The following is a 6,481-nucleotide window of genomic DNA, read 5'->3' on the forward strand; positions in this document are numbered from 1 at the left end:
CGACAGAACTTTATCTGCAGAGTAGCTCACAAAGGCCTCACAGCCAGTGTCCAATTCCCTAACATTTGGTCTGCCTTGTCGCAGAACAGTCATAGACCAAATTATTCTAAATAATTGGGCTGGGCATGAGCTCGCAGACGCAATCATGACCGTATAGTACTCTCAGTGGCTTTGATTACCATCTCGTAGGATCTCATAAACATCCTATAAGTGCACCGCTACTGTCTCTCTAGCCATCCTAGCCTTTGCTTCATCAGCCGCAACTCCTGGGTAAACCAAGGAGCCAGCCAAGAGTGAGGGTGCAGAGGGCGTCAGGGAGCGATCTCATCAATGGCCGCTGAAAGTCAGCTGTGCCAATCCTTCACAAGCTCATCTAATGAGCTGCCAGAGGGCATCAGATCCCGCAGGGCCATTTGAAGCCACATGGGGTCCATTTGGCTCTGCGGGTGAGCTGAAATCTGCTTGCTGCCCAAAGAGGGTCAGGGTGAAACATTCAGATGGGCCTTCAGGGCATGATGGTCTGACCATGGCACTGCTGAGGCAGTGATCCAGTCCACTTGACCCCTGCCGCGAAGATCAGATCGAGCGTGTGTCTGGCCCGGTGAGTGGGAGTTGTTACATATGGGGAGGGTCCCAGCGCCAACATGGATGACATTAGGTCCATCACCTGAGTGGAGTCCACATTGTCTGCATGGACACTGAAATCACACAGGACAATCAGTCTAGGGCGTTCCAATGCCCAGCCCGACACGGCCTCCACCAGGGGTGGCAGGCTGCTGGCCAGTTCTTTTTTCATCAAAAAACCAAAGATAAAGTAAAAGCAAAGGCAAGCCTCACCTTACAGTAATTATGTTTTGTTGTCATAATTATTACTTTATGTTTGGTTTTTAATATGTTCTTGCTGTTTTATTATCTGCCGTGTGTGATTATTTTTGAAAGGGAATCTTTTTTTGCCTTAAATTTTGTACAATAACGAAAACATTGTCCTCTATTCAGAACAAACATTCAATAAAAATGTGTGCAATCCTTTTATCTGGGCCACATCTAACTATGGGGCTGGCTATGGGGATGGTAGAGGACAGATACTAATAATTTTTAATGAAGTCCTGGTTTTACATTTAAAACACTAGCTTATCAGTAGGCTGGCATTAAATTGTTCAGTAATTTGTCAGATTTTTGGTCAGTATTTGGTCAGTTTTTTTTAATTTTGGTTAGTAAAATCAGTATTTTTGACCCTCTGACTAGTTTCCACCCCTGGGGCTGCCAATGGGGGGGGGAGCTGGTGGGCAGGAAGAACTCTGTGTGGGGGGGGGTTAATTTAAATGTAACCCTCCACCCTTAATTTAATGCTGGTGCTGAGGCCTGCCAGCTGAGGAGTGAGGGGGTTTAAACTTTAAACTCCTTCTCTGGAGTCATGCCATAGCTGCGACATGATTTCTCCATTGTATCCAATGGAGAAATTGTGCCGCTGCTGCAGCGCTGCTCCAGAGAGGGGGTTTTAAGTTTAAACCTGCCTGCCTGCTCAGCTGGCAGATGGGGAGGGAAGAGAGGGGCGGCGCAGAAGGAACAGGCATGGGGGAGGAACCGTGTGGCTGACGCCTGTCCCTCCAAAGTCACTCCAGGCTCTTTTGCCCTCTGGGAGGAGGGAACTAGCAGGCTTTGCTGTCAGGGGGGAGGGGCTGTGTGGGTAGGGGGCACCACCTCCCATGCTCACACCATTGGATACATCCCTGATCAAACCATTAAACCTTCTTCATGCTTGTCCACATGCTACATGAAGCCATGCTTCTCCAACCAGTGTTTAAGGTCTTGTTTGTCTTGCAGATCCCATCAGAGCCGCCACCATCCCAAAGGCCAAGCCTTCAAGCACTAACCCTACTGTGAAAAAGTTACCTGGTGCCAAACCTCTCAAGCTTCCAAATTCCAAGCTGCAATCTGAGCCAAGCCTTGGACAGAAGAATGTGACTGCATCTGTGAATGCCAGGCTTCTGGAGAAGAAGCTTTTGGAGGCACCTAAGCCCAGAACTCCTCTCAAGACAGCTGCTGGTAGTGCCCGTCCAGCAACACCATACAGAGCCCCTGCGCTCAAGGTACTGGCTGCAGGGAGCAGTCCGGGCAAGAAGCTTCTCAAGAAAGATGCTCTTCCAAGCCAAGAGCAAGCTGCTACTCCAAAAAAGCTTCAGAAGGCAACTGATGAAGGGAATGCAAAGTCAGCTGTTGCTGAAGTAGAAAGTACCCGCATTGAGGATACAAGGCCTGTGGAACTGGAGCCTACAACAGAGGTAGAGGCTGATGCCCAGCTTGTCTTGAAAGAACCTGAGACCAGCAGGCTAGAAGCACAGGAGACTGAGCAAAGTGTGCCAATGGACATGGGAGGGAGGGAGGATGGGGCTGGGCAGCTGGATGTAATAGCTCCACAGGCATCACCTCCAGTGCTGGAAGCACCATTTCTGGTCTTTCCTAGTCTGCAAGATGTGAAGGTCTCTTCTCCCAGTGAAACGCCTCACTTGCCTCTCCCTGAGGTCTCAGAGCTCCCAGATGAAACACCGAATTTGCACACAGAGCTACTCTGCCAGCTGTCTTTTCCTACTCACTTGGCACTTGATTACCAGATTCCACCATCAGAATTTCTGCAGCCTAGTGGAGAAGGCACAGACTTCCAACACTCAAAGGACCAAGTGCTTCCAGGCTCAGATACTCCAGTGCCCGCTGAGCAGCCATACCCATTGCTTGAAATTGCTGTGTCTTGTGAAGATGTCTGTGGCCTATCAGCCTCCTCCCTAGATGAAGATTCCCAGATACTGGTTAAGGAGGAAGCTTCTGTGCTGAGCTGCGTCAGTGGGCTTCCTTCTCCTGCCTCCTTTGTTGGGCTTGCTGGAGAAGTCCAACCTATGGAGCTGCCAGGGCTGATGGCAGGGACACAGGAGGAGCCAGCCTTTCAGGTGGAACCATCTCCCTCAGCCAGCTGGGTAGATTCTCCCCTGAGAGTAGTGACTGAGCCTCAGGCAGCTGAGGATGGTGACGGGCACAGCGGCTTTGGCGAACTGGCCGAGGGAGTCGCCCTGCCTCTGAGTGAAGAGGAAGAGTGGCAGAGGGAAGTTTCTCCTGTGGAGGTGGACAATGAGAGGTTAAGGGTGAGCCCTTTAGACTTTGAAGCAAAGATGCCTCTGAGTACTGAAGGCGCTCAAGAGTTAGCCACTGCTCCTCAGGCAGAAGAGCCAAACAGAGCTGTCGTTCCCGCTGAAGGTGAATTGGTGGAAGTGCTGCCTATAGGGGACCATCCAGACACCAGTGAGCCTGATGAGGACAAGTCTCCTCTCCCTTTGCCTGCAGATGAAGTGGCCTTTCTCCCTGCAGAGTCAATGGGAGATGCTTCTGCAGGCCACGGTGTTGCATCCGGCTCTGCGGGTGAACTTTCTTGCATCAGAGGCCCCGGGGGCGATGCCATGGCTGAGGTGTGTCTTGGCAGCCTGAAACAAGAGGATGCTCCCAAGTGCAGAGATCCGGATCTTTTGCCCTGTCTTTCAGGGGAGATGTCGCCAGGTAGTGGCATTGGCCAGATGTCGATGGCCAAGCCTCAGACTTTGCCCTTGAAGAGCCTTGAGCTGTTGCAGGAGCCGCCTGCTCAGCTTCCTGAGGCTCCAGAACTGCTGCTGAGTAGCACAGTGTTGAAGGGCCACTCCCCTGAAAGAGGGGGCTCCTCCTCCAAATCCAGCACCTTAAGCGGCCCTGACCTGGCTGGCAAGAGCAGCAGCGAGACCAGCACCCCAGAGGAGCTGCGGGACTACGACAGTAGCTCGGGGGTGGAATCCAAGTCTGATGAGAAACTGGAACAGACCTGCCACCAGCTGCTGAGCCCCCTGGAGGACCTGCCTGGCGAGCTAGACCTGGGCATCCACATGGAGAAAGGAGATGATGAGGCAGAGACTCTGCCAGCTGACGAAATCCTCGGTGACCCACCCACTGAGCCTACAGTGTCCTCTTCAGAGGAGGAGGAAGTAGAGCTGGATGCAGACCTCCTGAAGGACCCGGGCTTCACACAAACAATGTGCCTCTCCAGGTCTCCCCCTGGCAAGCCCTCCTTGCCCCACTCGGTGGAGGAGTCTGACGAGCCAGGCTCTGGTGATGCTGGCACAGAGACCCCTGCTTCGACCAACTCGGCGGCTTCTTGCGATGTCTTCGGTGCCTTCCACCTCCATTCCACTGACAGTTGCGGCAAGAGTCCCGGCCTTTCTTCCCTGGAGAGCGAGGAGCATTCCACAGAGGGCAGCAAGGAGCCCCTCCCTAAGGAGCCCCATAGCAAGACACCTGTGGATTGGGAGCACCTGGCGCCAGACACACCAGCTTCCCAGAAGGCCCGAGGGCAGGATGAAGAGTCATCCCCACCTTTCACTGCCACTCATAACCTGGCTGCAGGTAATGTATAGATGGAAGCCTGCCTTGTCTGTGTCAGTGCCAACCTGTGGTATCTCACTGTGCAATAGTACCCTGTAGGGAAGGGAGATGCCCCCGCCCCTTCATGTGTATTTGTTCCATTTGTGTCTCTAGCCAAATAGGCACACTTCTGTCTCTCTGTGTTTTTTGAGAACTTTTCCCTTAACCCTGTACAGACTTTCCTCAGGGGAAGCTGTGTGTATTTTAGTGTTCTTCTGAGAAGGGTAGCCTTTTGACATAATAAATAAAGCATCACTTTGTCTATCTGATGACCTGGCCTGTCTTGTTTTTCCAGGAGACATGTCCCTGCCTTCTATTTATTGACCTTGGAAAGAAAGGGATGGTGGGGAAAAGGGGCAGCGTTCAAACTTTTAAAGCTGGCTGTTGAGATGTTGGAAGGGAGGCCTAGTCTTCAGCTGCCCATTTTGTAGGAACTAGACCTCTCCTTCCAGTGCCAGGGGCAGGTAAGGCTTCTGTGCCATTTGTGGCTCATGCCATTCCATACAGCTGGCAGAAGTTCAGTGAATCTGTATGGCAAGGGGATAAAGTAGCACTGCAGAACGCTGGTCTATAAGCAGCAGCTACACCCTCCTGGTCTTAACGCCTAAGTTAGTGGTGGTTGCTTTAAGCTGTTCCAGGGTGTAATTTCTCTTTCCATCCTTGGACAAAACTGCCAACTGGGGTTCCAGGAGAAAGTGAGACTTTGTTGTACTTGGGCAGGGCGTGATCCAGCGCATAAGAAGCTGTGTGGTGCTCCTAACATCCATTGAGCTGGTCACAAGCAGCACCACAGTCTGGGCCAACCTCTCCTAAATGCAGTGAGTGGGCCAGGAGCAAGACAAATGGATGCAGCTGACTTTCAGTAGTCTGAACTTTGCAGTCCTCCTTTAATGTAGTTGGTATTTGAATGTGTAGTAATTGATTGCCTTAAATTTGAGAAATTCCAAAAGGAAGGGGGATGGATGGAGAACATGTAGGTTGATACCCACCTGCCAACAAACTCTTGTAGTTGACCAGAAAGATTAATTCCAGATGGAATTGTAATGGCCTGACAAATTCATATGGGGGGGGGGACTCAAGTTCCCAGCAATAGGGTTGCCAAGTCCTACCTTAAGCCGCAGCGGGGGACTCCTGGCTTGGTCCGAGAGCGCCCGCGAGCACGTCACCCGGAAGTGACGCGGGCGCGCCGGGGCGGGGCTGCGGTCATCCGAGGGAAAAACATAGAGTTTTCCCTGGGATGACCGCGGCCCCGCCCCTGGCGGGGTGACGTGCTGACGCCGGGCACGTCCTGTGCTTTGGGGGGTGGGGTGTCCCCCGGGCCCGATCCACCAGCTGCTGGGAACGGGCCTCTGGGGCGGGTCCCCACCCCCCGGGACTTGGCAAGCCTACCCAGCAACAATAGTTCCTGGGACTCCCTCAGGCAATGTAAACTAGCATGTGCTCTAGCTTTGTTGCTGGAGTCTTTTGCTTTGTTCCTCCTGTAGCTGGCTTAAAGTGAAACTTGCCAAGCAAGAACTCCTAGGTTACCGTGGACTTCAGAGCAAGCAGCCCTAATAGGATGTTCAAACTTACCTTGTTGAGACCTAAATGTATTTCACATCTATCCCTCTTTCTTTGAGAAATGGAGAGGCAGACATTAGCTCATCTGTATTTGTAGAGTCCTGCTTTGCTTTAACAGTGCACCAAGCAGTACTTTCCAAAAAGCCACCCCCGAGATAGCTCATGCTCCACTATAAGAAGCAGACCATTTGGCAGGACCAGCTGACATTAGGTGAGGCAGCTGAAGAGTCTGAACCGACTCTGGAGTCCTGGGCGGAGAGCCTTCTACACAGCATCAGTAACCCCAGTGCTGAGACCGCTAGCTTCACAGCACAGTCCCGGAATCTGGGGATGTGGTTCTTGCCAGGCTGAGAAGCACCTTGAGAGCTGAACCTTGGCCACTTTCCCACTCTCCTGTCTGTTCTTGTCTGTCACTTCCTCACCTTGTTTGTCAACCCCAACTCCCACCCTGAGGGCCACTCTTTCCAACCCAAGCCTCCTTGCCCTG

At 52.3% G+C, this 6,481-nt stretch overlaps 1 long non-coding RNA gene across 1 annotated transcript in view; it reads left to right on the forward strand.

Annotated features, from left to right (window-relative positions):
• The window catches only part of LOC107117550, an 8,829-nt gene extending 6,953 nt beyond the window's left edge, over positions 1-1,876 (forward strand). The window contains exon 4 of the long non-coding RNA XR_001482739.1: positions 1,825-1,876. This is a non-coding gene — a long non-coding RNA (uncharacterized LOC107117550). The remainder of the gene's footprint in view (positions 1-1,824) is intronic.
• The last annotated feature ends 4,605 nt before the right edge of the window (positions 1,877-6,481 follow it).

The sequence above is a fragment of the Gekko japonicus genome, unplaced genomic scaffold (assembly GCF_001447785.1).
Source record: "Gekko japonicus isolate JY-2015 unplaced genomic scaffold, Gekko_japonicus_V1.1 scaffold255, whole genome shotgun sequence".
Lineage (NCBI taxonomy): Eukaryota > Metazoa > Chordata > Lepidosauria > Squamata > Gekkonidae > Gekko > Gekko japonicus.